Consider the following 13,497-nt stretch of genomic DNA (forward strand, 5'->3'; position numbering starts at 1 on the left):
GAGGAGGAGGAGGAGGAGGAGAAAGCAGTGGCAGCTGTGGCAATAGTCTTTCTCAGACCTGGGTGGGCCTAAGCACCCTGCTCATGGATGCATCCCAAGTCCAGCTTCCCTTGGATGGCCCTTTCTGTAGCATGACGCAGGGAATGAGATACTGTCAGAACAAGGGCTTATTTAAAAGAGAAGACGAAGCTCTTCAGCCTGTCCTTGATTTTACAGCATGCAGATCAATACCCCTAAAACCCACTGGGGCTGCAGACTGTATGTGGAGAGGAAATCAGTGTGGTCCGGGTCTTGCCTCCTCTTTGCCTCCTCTTTCTCCTTTTATTTCTCTCTGTCTCTGTCCGTCTGTCTTTCATCCTCTGTGGGCTTTGCTGATGTCAGGGTGAAGGGGAGAAACAACATTTCACTAGGAGCTGAGTCACCATGCTGGATTTTTTTTTCCCCTTCAGCTGTGTACCTGATTCATAATACCTGTTCCAAAGGTGGGAAAATGTAATAGGAAAATGACTATTTTTAAGCATTCATCACACCAACCTTTCTAGTTCCTAGGATAAACATCAACTGCTTTCCTGGGCTCAAAGGCAGATAGGTACTCCATAGACTGGACTTATAGTGTGTCTGTTTGCCTATAAAATGGGGATAATACTACCTATCTCCTGGAGCGAAGGGCTTAATGAGACAATGTGCTTTCTACATGAGCAGAAGTTACTCCCCGGGAGAAGTCAATATGCTCTTTTGCCCATAGACCTTACTGTTCCCGGACCAGTACTTGGGAGCAGGGTGAACTCTCCTTCTGTGCTAAACACAGGTGTGTTTATCAGTTTAAAAATCCACCTTTGGCTGGCTACTGGAGGAATAAACTGAAACTTGTACGTAAGTCATCAGCCCCCGGGGAAACTTGGCAAACTCGTGCTCAGTGAGTACACACTTGCCAAGCTCCCCATATTAGCCCTGCTTCAGCAACTATCAAGGGAGTAGCCACACTGCTCTGTTTGGAGGACCTCTGTCCTGGAGAGGAGGTATAAGAAGTGGTCCCCAGTGAACCAGAGCTGGGGACAGGGATGGGGCTCCCAACTCAGCCAGGGAAGATCTGGGAACCAATAGTCTCTTAATGAACACCGAGAGGTCCCCCAATGCGCAATGGAGTTAGAGGGATCAGGAGTGTTTATAGGTAAGCTCAGGATGGGGACATTCTCTCAGGATGGGTCCTGAAGAATATGCTAACATCCCAAGGAAGAAACACATTGATGTGTCTGATATAAATAGCCGTGTCTGTCACCCAAGTGCCAGACATTGTGCGCATTGCTGTGTGATCTCTCTTCAGGACTTCCTCACAGCTCGTCTCTGGTGTAGAGATGGGAATGAGATGTTGCCCAAGGCTTTGCAGTTAAGCCTGGGGTGGGGGTGGGGGTCAGAGCAGACATCTGCCTGGCCTGAAGTTGGCTCTGCCTTGCTGGCATCTGCTGTTCCTGCTCTGGGGAAACCCCTATGGCTTACACCAGTGATGAGGGAACACCCTGGGTTCTTTGGTCTCTCTGTGACCACATTCATGCAGTTCCCAGTCTCGGCCATCTCTCCTCCACCAGGCCCCTTTCTGGTTTGCCCACTGCCCCTTCTTGGTCCAGACCTTGCCCCCTTCTCTCCTGATCTTCTCAGAAGCTTTCTGGTTCGTTCCCTTTAAAGTCCATGCTCTGGCTGCCAGCGGTACCTCTAGAATCATGGTGTTCTTAGGACACATCCCTCACCGAGATGACACACAGAAGGCCCTGCCTGTCTCTCTGGCCTCCTCTGGCAAGACCCTGAACTTTTGCCCCAGTCTCCAGGATGGCAGGGCTCTCCATGGGTCACTGCTCAAACTGGAGCTAGTTCCTACCACCCTGTCATCTGCATACACCTTGCCCCATCTCTCTCTGTTTTGCCCAGCCAACTCTTGCTCTTATCCTTGGCTCTAGGACGTTCGTTCCCCAGGATGCTTTCTTCCCAAACCCTACAACAATGGTCTCTCTGCATCCCCCATCTCACTTCCCTTTTTGCTTTGAGCCTCTCACTGTGCTGAGATTTCCTCGCCAGCTAAGCTAGGTCTTTTTTCATCACTGTCTATCACGGGCTTCACACTGGGAGTGTGTTGTTGGAATGAGAAACGACATTGATTAAGATCAAATTCCAATCCTGCCACTTAGCAGCCAGGCATCACTGCCACCCCTTCCTACTTCAGTTTTCACTGTAGAAAATGGGGATCATCCGCCCACCCCCTGGAGTTGCTGTGATCAACCAAACACTTGTACCCGAGGGCCATTTGCAGCCTGACCTGGAGCTGGTGCTCTCCAAACTGGTGACTGAGTCCCAGGGGCATGAAAACAGGGCATGGGGAGAGAGAACATGACACTTAAGCATTTGTAAGTATCCAGCTCAAACCCAAGCTCTGGCTTGAGGTCTGTGTTGTTTTCTGCTTGTGTTAGGAAGGTCAGCATGATCCAGCCCACATGTGAGGTGTGTTGAATTCCCCTATCCAGATTCCCATGTTGAAATTCTAACACCTGGCATGACTGTATTTGGAGACTTAGCCCCCAAAGAAGTGATTAAAATTCAATGGGGCTAGAAAGGGGTTCCGAGGGTCAAGTGAGCATTGTGGCTCTATAAGAAGAGGGCAGAGTGCTCCTTTCCTCCCACCTCATCTCTGTCCCACATGAGCACTCTGTAAGGTTAATGAGAAGTGGGCATCTGTATGACAGGGAGAATATCCTTGACACATGCTGATCACCAGAATCTTGGTCTTAGATTCTAGCCTCCAAAGTCCAAGCAGTAATGTGTGCCACTAGACACACATTAGTGTCTGTAGTACTGTGCTAGGCAGCTTCACTCAGTGGCAGATGGGGGAGTATTTGGTTCCAGGTCCCGTTTGGTTTCCTTCCTTGGAAACTCAAAGGTTAGGTGCACATAGCTAAAGACCATCTGTCACTCTGAGCTACCTGGGTCCTACCTGCATGAGTCCTTCTTATTAGAACCTGCCCAGGTGGAGAGAGATGACTTCACTCCCACATCTGCAATGGGTTCCCAGTGGCTAGGCCAAGATAGACATCTAAAAACAGTCCCTCTGTGGGTGGGACACAGCCACTGGCAGACATGTGACCCAACTCATTGTTGAGATTTTTTTTTTTCTCCCCCTGGAGGACTCTTCTGGCTGCACCTGCCTGAGAAGAAAGCTGGGCTTTCCTGCTGTCTTTGCTGATCAGCTCCATTTCTGACAGGAATAAGAGGCAAAGGGAAGGGACATGTGACCTTCACAAAGGCAGCTGCCTTGGTGGCAAACCTCAGAGGCCACGTTGTCTCCTGCACACACGGTGGTGGTCCCCAGCAGCCCAGAAACAAAGAACCAGAGGTGCTAATGTCCCATGCTTGGTGAAGTCTTAGGGCCTGGATTCTTTCTCAATACGAAGGAAAAGGCCGGATGAACAGGTGGAGGGCCCAGCGCCTGCCTAACTCAAGTCCAGCCTCAGATGCTTGAGGGAAAGAGAAGGAGGCAAGGAGCAGAAGGGACAGGTTGGTTGGCCAATCTCCCTTTGCTGGATGGCATTTATTTAGGCTGTGACAATTTGGGCTTTTCCCTCACTGACGTACAAATCCTATCCCTTCCAGGGGAATGCGCTCCGAATGAGAGAAACTGCTTTGTGGCGGGTTTCTCCATCTGTGGATGCTATCAGGGTTGTGGTCATTCCCTGAATGAATTGGTGGGGGTGGGGGGAGGTTTGGGGTTTTCTGGGTTTCCAGCATCTGGCTGAAGGGGAAGTTGGCTTGATGTCAGGGATACTGGTAGAGCAGGAAGGAGACCCAGTTTTGTTGGGAACTTTTCCTGGCACATTCAGTGTCACCTCTTTTCCCTTTGATGTGAGACCAGCTAAAGTGAGTGAACTTTCCAGGAATTCATTTTCTCAGAGATGGAGACACTAGAAAGATCACTAGAGAAAGGAACCCTGCAGGGCCGGCCTGGGGCTCAGGATACCAGGCTGTTTCTTGAAGACTTTTTGTTCAGTCTTCTTGTGGCTAAGGACAGCGGGGAGTGATGTGGGAGGGTCTCCAGCTGAATGTCACTTTCTTGTCCTTGAAGACTGTGGCTCTCAAAAAAAAAAAAAAAAAAAAAAAAAAAAAAAAAAAAAAAAAAGACTGTGGCTCTCCTCCCAGACTCACCCTCTCATTTCCCACCCTTTGTCACCCTGCCATGTCCCTGGCAAGTCTGCCTGCTCACCAGGAGTGACAAGGACAGTGACACAGATACATTCCAGGCCTAAATGTGGCTCCCATCTCACAAAGAGACAATCCCTGAGTTTCTTCACATCTTTAAGTTTTTCCCCCAGCTGTAGACAACAGAGACAAAGATGTCTGTGTAATGCACTGGGAAGATAATGCCAGACAGACATGCTCAGAAGTGAAGGTACCTGGGCCTGTTTGTGTCCTAGGACTACTGTTAAACCAAGTGCCACTAGACCCTAGAAATCTGAAGTCCAGGTGTGGGTAGGCTGCTCTTTCAGGAAGGGAGTGCTCCAGTGCTCCATTCTGGCAGCTAGGGGTGTTCTTGGCTTGTAACTGGGCCCCTCCAGTTTACTCCTCTCGTGGGGTCTCCTACAATCTCTTCAACACTGTCTTCCCACTAAATGTCTCTGAGTCTAAATGTTTCTCTCCCTCTATTCTTTCTGTGCTTGTGTGTGTGTTCGTGTGTGTTGCACACGTATGCATGTATGTGTGGAGGCCAGTTGTCTTGGCTGTTCCTTAAGAACTATCACCTTGTTTTCTTAAGATAGGATCTCTCATCGGCCTGGCTCTGCCCAAGTAGGGTAGGCCGTCTGGCTAGTGAGCCCCAGAGATCTGACTGTCTACACTTTCCCAATGCTGGCATTTATAAGCATGTGGCACCACCCCTGGTGTTTAAAACATATTTCTGGAGGCTTTGAACTCACGTCCTCATGCCTGCGAATGCTTTGCTGACTGAGCTAGCCACTCAGCCTCACACTTCCCCCTTTTAAAAGAACATCAGTTACATACTACTTACCTCACTCCCAAGTAAGGTTGTACTCTAAAGTAGTGGAGGTAGAATATTAGTGTACCATCATTGGGAAGGGCACAATTCAACTCCTAAAAGACTGAAAGGAAGATAATAAAAGACATATTCCTCAGCTTGGGGAACTCCATCTTCCCCTTCCCTGGGCATCCAGGAGTAGTGTGGCTTACATCCGTGTTGTCCAGCTAAGGTTAAAGTTGCTGTAGTGTTGACTGACATGGGGACCTCTAATCCTATATGTGTCCACAGGGATATGTTCTCAGTGTACGGGGGAGATGGCTGTCACCTTAGGGGTCAACTGGAGACCCCCCTTGACAGTGTCTCTGAGGTCAGGGTGACTTAGCCGATGGAATGTTGAGTGTGCAGAAAGAAAATCCTTTAAGAGCCTGAGCTGATTTCCTGGTCCTGTGTGGTATAAAAAGTGCTTTATCATATGAATTCATTGCATGGATGAAACAGAATACGTACTACTGATGCCTGGCTTAATTCCTAGAGCTATGATATTCATGCCTGGTGGTCAGGGTCCACATCAAACTGGTCACTGGTTAGCCTATTTCCTAAGTTCAGAGAGAAGGTAGACGATATTATTTGGAGGAGGTCAGGTCGAGCCTTGACACTGGGATGGTTCACATTGGTGTGACCTGTTGGAAGGTTCTGGGCGCTCCAGTCTGAGGTCCAGATGGGATGCTGGGCTCAGCAAGCTCATGGGCCATGACGGGGGCTCCTTCAGAGTAGCTCAGATTTCTTGGGTTGAGCATTTTCTCATAAGGAGAGCTGCTTGGTTGGCAAGGATGGGAAAACTCCAATACAGAAAGCCAGCTGGTGGGGCTGAGATGAGGGGCGGGAGGCAATGGTGGCCTTTAGCAGTGAAGGGTGGCTTATGCTTGCAGGGAAAGAGGTTGTGGGTGATGGTGGGCTGAGGACTGGAGATAGTGGAAGTTCTACCATGCCTGACGCCTGTGGAATGCCCTGCCAGTCACCAGGAGAGGGAGACAGGGTGGTGTGGAAGCAAAGCCCAGGAAGGGATAGTACATTTCCCTGGTAGGAACCTCCTCCAGCCAGTTCTGTAGGGAGTGCATCTCTTGGAGCACTGACCCCGATTGCCCTCCTCATTTGAAGCTTGTTTAGAATCCAGTGGAATCTCCTCCTCCACATTTGGTGATAATGCCCAGCCTTGGAGTTATAGAGACCTGAAGTCTGTTACTAGCCCTGTGACCCCAGATAACTCCTTCCATCACTAGATCCTCTGGAGCATAGAGCATAGAGAGGACCTCTGAGGTGCACGTAGCGTGGGGAAGCATGGCTCCAGGAGAAACAGTGCTGCTGAAGGATAAAGGCTCAGGTGGCAACTCTAGCTTCCCTTAAGGGAGCCGACTCGGAGGGATTTCCACATCCTTTGGCACCACACTAGAGACAACTAAATTCCTGTTTACACGCCAACCTAAACCCTCTTATTCTCCCTCCGCCACCACCTTAAGAGACATATATTTATGCTTTCGGTTTTAGCTTCTCTTATGTTTAAAAGCATCAAGACGCTTCCAGGGCGGTTATGCTAATGCACAGAAGGAGTCTAACAATTGCATGGGCTGTACTAACTAGCTATTTGAGCTGCATTGTACAAATAAGATGTTATCTTAAACAAGCTCCTGATATAACTCAATAATCACTATAATGCTTTTTGGTGAAATTGTGGTGTTATTACTGAATTTAGTCCTTGAGATGCAAATGCTGAACTTTGGAGCACACCCCGATGGAGTCAAGTTGCTAAATTTTGGGAGGCTGGGGTAGGGCTGGCATAGTGTAGGAGGCCTTGGGAACCTAGCATCCATAGAGGAAGTGAACAACGGAGGGATAGCATTTGCTTGAGCTAGAATCCACAAGGTCAGAGACTTTTCAATATGAAGAGAAGGCTGTGTAACATTGTGAACCTTGAATGCTACTGGGCCAGGAGAGAACTGGAGCTATCCTAGCCTGGATCACATAGTAGAATGACAGCCAGGAAGGCTTGCAGCCAGCTCCCATGCCCTCCAGAGCATAGCTCCTCCTCACCCTCACTGGGGGAAGGGTGATGGAAACGTTTGGGGCAGCTAGATTTTATATTGGTTGCTCATGGATAAAACAAGTAATGGGCTCCCCAAGGAGATGCCCTAGGCTTGATGGTCTGAGTTCAGTCACTCTATCTCTATGGTAGAAGGACAGACTGACTCTACAGGTTGTCCTCTGGCCTCCACACACTCTCTCTGACATTTGCAAAGCTTCGTCTCCAACACATATGTACAAGTCAATAACTTTTGTTCTTTTGTTTTTTTGAAACAGTGTCTCTTACTGGCTGTTCTAGAACTTACTATGTAGACGGGATTAGCTTTGAACTCACAGAGATCCATCTGTCTCTGCCTCCCAAGTGCTGGGATCAAAGGTGTGTGCCCTCAAACCCAGCCTATCATAATTTTTTTTTTATTATTTTTAAAAATAGGATACCAAGGTACACATATTTAATGTTATTATTATTTCCTTATTTATCATATAAATCATACTATGATATGTCTTATATACTTCTATGTACACTTAAAAACACAGCAACCTCATCAATCCCTCTCTCTTTTTTTTTTTTTTAGTATAAGACCAGGGAATGAGCAATGTGGTCGAATGTCAGTAACTAGGTAAGTGGGATAGACTATCCAGCCAAACAGTTACCAAGTCATTTGAAGGTTAATGCCAACCATGAGATCGCTACATTAGCAAAGGCCACCACATTTCATGCCAGAGAAAAGCAAGTGTTTCTAGAAAGTGGCCTAGATCTGGACTCAAGATACACAGTGAGGACATCGAAACAGCTCAGTCTCTGAATGAGAGGAGGTGCTAGCTGAGACCAGGGACTACTCAGGCACATTTGCTTGTTACCTGTGGAATGTCAAGTGCCTCCACAGAGCAGACTGGGGTGTATGCAGGATGCTATGGCCATGAGACATAAATATTCTAAGTGAACATTGAAGGCGATGAGGAGAATCTGCCTGCTAAAGGCCTCGCAGGCCTCACCTGCGTATCCTGTCCAATAGAATAGACAGAGGAAACCGAGACACATGCTAGAAGCTCATTCTTAGACAGACCTTCTCCCCTAAGCTTCACATAAACAATTGGTAGCCTCTCATACCAGCCAGTGCAATGCCTGCCTCATACTGAACTCAGTAATCTCACTGTTGGGCCTTTTTACCTTATGATCTCTCATTGTCAACCAAAGAGCTCGTGCTTGGTCCCCAGCCCACTGGCTAATACTCAGAGGTCCTACTCGTGTTTCTGAATGCCCTGTGTTCTTCCTTCTGTACCACACTGCCTCCGAGGAGTAACCCATCACCTCTCTGATTTCCAGGAGAGCAACAAGGGAACACAAAGGGAAGTTTCCAAGCCACATGAAATAACACCAACTGGAACTTCTGGTGCCTCTGTCTTCTAGAATTCCCATATGTCCCTTCCTTGGTAAGTGGCACACGTACACAAGATTGAACACTGTCTCTAAGGCCTCTGGGTACTCTGTGGTCTTGAACTCTCTAGAACTGAAGACTACTTTCTACTAGAGGGCTTGCTCAGTTCAGTCTAAGGTGGCCTTGTGTCAGAGGACTTGCTTTGCTAGCTCAGAGCTATCTGTGATTCAATTACATTATAACAAGCTTCTAAAGCACACAGGAAGTCATCTGGTGTCCATATCAGTTAGATTCCTGTTACTACTTTTATGTGACTGGGCCTACTATCCCAACTGTACCCCCATGGTGCATACCAACACAGACATCCAAGATGAAGCTTGGCGAGCTTGGGGCTAACTTTCCTACTTTACAGATGAGAAGAGTCAGACTTTCAGGGGTTAAAAGAATGACCAGAAGCCACAGAGATGGCCAATATGTCACACCTATGAACTTCTCATCTCGAAATGCAATGTTTTCCTGCACAGCAGCCAACTGAGTTGTCCCCAGGTTGGAATATGTTGCCGAGAGCTATCTGTGGTTTCCAGGGTCATGGGAGAGGCAAGCTGTAGGTCAGCATGTCTTCTAATACCAGGTTGTTTTAAAACCCAGGAAAGATCCCTGACTTTCTGTCTCCCTTGATCATCTAAGGGACCTGAGTCATGTCCCCACCCCTACACACACACACACACACACACACACACACACACACACACACACACACACACACTTCAAACCACAAGCTGGAGTTCTAACCACAGAGTGTGACTCTGTTTGGAGGTATCAGACCAAGAGCCTTAAAGAGATTCTATCAAAGTGAGATCATCAAGGCTGACTTTGGTCCTAATATGAAGAGATTAGGATTTAGGCTCACTGGAAGGGTGTAAGCTCATGAGGACAAGGCAGAGTCAGGGAGAGAGGATCCAGGAGGAAGCTTGCTTTTGGACTACCAGTACATAAACCCTCTAATGTAGGTCTTTTTTATGGGGGTTGAAGCAGACAAATAGAGATGAGATAATTTTGTCATCGGGATTCCACTGATATGATGCCAAACACTGGTGAGCACAGATTCCACTGTTGGTCACTGTGGTCTTGTCCCCATAGCTCACCATTGGCTGCAAGCTTAACAGATGGCATTGGAGTTGACCTCTGTCCACTTGGGAGATACACGTTGGTCCTTTCCATTCTAGGGGCCACTCTCCTCTCAAATGCCTTCTGGGGGGGGGTGGCTTCTCCATTCATGGCCCTCTTATTCTGGCAGGTTCTGTCTGATGAGCAGGCAAGCTCAGCAGGATGGAAGGTATAGTAGGTTATAAAGTTATGCTGAAAGAAGAGGAGAGAAGTTGGTGAGATGGAGTGGGAATGGGTGTCATCTCCATTCTGTCACAGGATGGCAGGAGCATGACAGTCTTCTAGGCCAGGTGAATGTGAGGCTAGCCAAGAACCAGACTCCAGCCCCAGGTGAAGCTGGGGCTAGACCCTCACCTTCTGGTATTTGTCAGGTTGCTCTCATTTAGGAGACATACAAGATATACACATCTTCAGATTCTGATGTTTCTAACACGAGGCATGGCCTTCATGGCAATGACAACTCTTTCTTCGCTGCCTGAGGCACTATTCAACTAATGAATGGCTGACACCATCTATCATGTGATAGACACTGTGAGGGTCAGGGGAAAAGCTCACACTTACCTCAGCCATCTGATAATATCCTTGTCACTGGCATGGCTTACCCCTGGCTTTCTTTTTGGTCATCCTGTGAGCTAAGCAAGCTAGAAGTAGGGCTAGGGCAGGGCTCCCTTCTCATGGAAGTGCAGCCTTGTCAGGCTTGGCATTTGCTTCCAGAGCTGAGTGCCTCAGCCAGCATCATAGGCAGCTTCCTTACAGGTCCTGTCAGTGAAGGGCTGTTCTGGGTCTTTCTCTGGGGGAGATACAGCTCTGCGTAGGCCATGTGCTGTCTCTTGATAAGCTCTTGGGCATCATTTTAGCATCTATTGAACATGCAGAGTCACCTTTACAGGGTGGGAGATGGACTTGGTGACATTTGTTGAATGGAAGCAGACAAAACTTCACAATGGCTCCAAGTGACATGGGTTCAATACCTAGCAGCACATAATGACTTTCAGTGATTTAATACCGACTGTGTATGTCATGTGCATGGGGCTTAGGGACTGGTGTGCCCTAGGGTCACATAACCAGAAAGGAGCTGAGCTGGGGCCCACAATCATGTCTGTCCTAGAACTAGGATGAGCCCTCATACATGGCACGGAGACATTTACTTAGTATTATGGCCTATAGGTCCTGGGCTATGTGCTAGAGACTTCAAGAAGCTCCCACAGTCTGGCATCAAATGTCCCCCCAGAACCATGGATGTATGGAACTGGTGGGACACCCAGGTGGGAAGTATACCTTAGAAAAATTGAAGTATATGTTTTAGTTAAACAAACCAAACCAAATCAATCCTGCACTGTTCACTCCTGAAAAGCTCAAAATGTAAAAGGTCAGAGGCCACTAGGAAAGCCGTCACTCTAACTTTTCCTGCAGAAGTCAGCTCCTGGTACTTGCCAATGTAAGTTCTGTTCTGTTTCCCCTACACATCAGTTTTCCTGAAAAGTTGTAATTATCCATTGATTGTAGGTTCAGCAGACAAAACCTTGGTTGTTCTCATTTTCCATTTTCTTCCTGATATCTGTACAGTTCCCATGCAGCTGCGCGCAAGCGGGACTAGTAGAAGAAAACAAAACACCCAGCGTGGTGTGCTCCTGTCCTCATTTAGAGTTTAGTGCACAGCTCCACGTTCCCACCCTCTTTGTCTAGCATCTTTTAAGTGTGTGCCACACTGTCTCCTTTGGGTGGCGATTTATGTGTCTCTCAGGATTTCAGGATGTAGCCTGTACTCAATTAATAATAAAGCAATGGACATCTTTGTGCATAATGGTTTCTCTTACATCCTGGGATGTGTCACTTGGGTGACTTCCTGGAAGGTACTTAAGGAGTCAAAGGGTAGGATATAGTCATTTCAAATGCTCCAGTGGGGTATGGCTATACATACTTCTCCCAAGCATGTGGAGACTTCTTCCATCAGGAGGTTAAGTGGCTCAAGCAGGTCTGTAACCAAGGTCTGGCCTAGGCCTGGCTTTGTCACCTCCTCCCAGGTAACCTTGGGCAGGTGACTTAATTTCCATGGGCCTCATTTTCTTCATGGAAAATGGGTAGGCTAGCAGTAGCTCACAGAAATGTGGTGAGACTCAAGTGAGAGGGGATGGTGATGGGCTTCATGGGGAAGATATATGCATTCTCTGATTAAAGGGCTGGCTGTCAGGCAGATGTCAAGCCTGCAGTACAGCAGGACCCTATGGCCCATATGCGTAAGATGCAGGACAGGTGTGCAGGACTCAGGAATGCTGGTGTGTAGCACCCATGGCGACAGGTGTGCAGTATTTGGAACGGGTGTGGGGGATTTGGGACCAGTGGTATGGATGACACAGGTACACAGGTGTGAGGAACTTGGGATAAGTGTGTGATACTCAGGAGGAACACCCATTGCCATACATAGGTGGACCCAGGTTTGAGTTGAGTTGAGACTCCAGTCCCAACAATCTCACACAAGCTGGCCTTCAGTTAAAACTGAGGCTGCGGCCTCACAGGACCCGTGGCTTCAATGACTTCATTCCAAGTCTGGGCTGTGGCCTGACCACCAGGCTTTACTGCTTCAGTGCTCATGGCTTCCCACACATTGCCCAGTGAGAGAGCCAAGGAAAACTCAGGAGGTGGGCATGGGGGTGTGATTGGCACTTGGGATGTTGAGGCCCCACTTGGGATACACAGTAATACCAAATCTCTGTGTCTTAGTCAGGGTTTCTATTCCTGCACAAACATCATGACCAAGAAGCAAGTTGGGGAGGAAAGGGTTTATTTAGCTTACTTCCACATTGCTGTTCATCACCAGAGGAAGTCAGGACTGGAACTCAAGCAGGTCAGGAAGCAGGAGCTGATGCAGAGGCTATGGAGAGATGTTCCTTACTGGCTTGCTTCCCATGGCTTGCTCAGCCTGCTCTCTTATAGAACCCAGGACTTCCAGCCCAGGGATGACACCACCCACAAGGGGCCCTACCCCCTTGATCACTAATTGAGAAAATGCCCCACAGCTGGATCTCATGGAGGCACTTCCCCAACTGAAGCTCCCTTCTCTGTGATAACTCCAGCCTGTGTCAAGTTAGCACATAAAACCAGCCAATACACTCTGCTTAGATACACTCAAGTCCAAACCATCCTGACCAGCCTTCGAAGAGGTAAAGCAGGATCATAAGTTCTGGGTGGGTGTGGGTGGCAAGGCATGGAGAGGCTGATGTGCTAGGGCAGGCATACAGGAAGCTCTCATCCTTCCCTTCTCTCCCTCCTTGCCTTCTCTGCCTTGACCATTCGGTTCATTGATCTAAGTTCGGTTTCTTGTTAAGTATATATGTTCCGTGTGTTCTTAGGGTACCTGTGCCTAGGGATGCACTAAAGATGGAGTCATGATAATGCAGTTGGGTGAAGGATGGATGGTAGCTGAAGAGTTACAGAAAACATACAGATTTCCTAACAGGGACCTGCCTTGCAAAGGAGAGAGAATGGATGTCCTTTTGAGGTAGGCCCTTTGCGCAGGACGGAATGTGGAGGAGGTAGGATGTGGCTCCCGAGGCTACTCTTGGAGGTAGGTATGTTCTGAGAGATGAGGAGGAGAGGATGCCTCAGGGAGACAGGATGCTGCCTGGCCCGGGGGCAGGTCCTACAGGCCCAGGCTGCCCTCCTTGAGGCTGAAGTTAGTCACCATCCCTGAGGCTTGGGATGATCTCGCTCCCAGCTCACAGACTTCAGGGACAGCAAAGCTTCTTGGGGGCTGCGCTGAGATAGTTGACATGTTTTAGTTTTGAGAAAGAAGCTGCCTTGTGCCTCAAATGCATCTTTTCCTTGCCTCGTCTGACGCATGTGACAGGAACATTCCCC

General features: G+C 48.4%; 1 long non-coding RNA gene across 3 annotated transcripts; it reads right to left on the minus strand.

The window, feature by feature from the left end:
- Positions 1 to 68: 68 nt before the first annotated feature.
- LOC116079589 lies at positions 69 to 8,444 on the minus strand. Of its 3 annotated transcripts, none has more exons than XR_004114055.1 (3): positions 8,265 to 8,444; positions 5,045 to 5,135; positions 69 to 471 (listed from the first exon to the last, which is right to left on the minus strand). It is a non-coding gene; the product is annotated as an uncharacterized LOC116079589 (long non-coding RNA). The 3 variants fall into 3 exon arrangements; XR_004114054.1 differs by lacking the exon at positions 69 to 471 and adding an exon at positions 3,546 to 4,114; XR_004114053.1 differs by lacking the exon at positions 69 to 471 and adding an exon at positions 4,200 to 4,352.
- Positions 8,445 to 13,497: the final 5,053 nt, after the last annotated feature.

The sequence above is a fragment of the Mastomys coucha genome, unplaced genomic scaffold (genome assembly GCF_008632895.1).
Source record: "Mastomys coucha isolate ucsf_1 unplaced genomic scaffold, UCSF_Mcou_1 pScaffold6, whole genome shotgun sequence".
Taxonomy (NCBI): domain Eukaryota; kingdom Metazoa; phylum Chordata; class Mammalia; order Rodentia; family Muridae; genus Mastomys; species Mastomys coucha.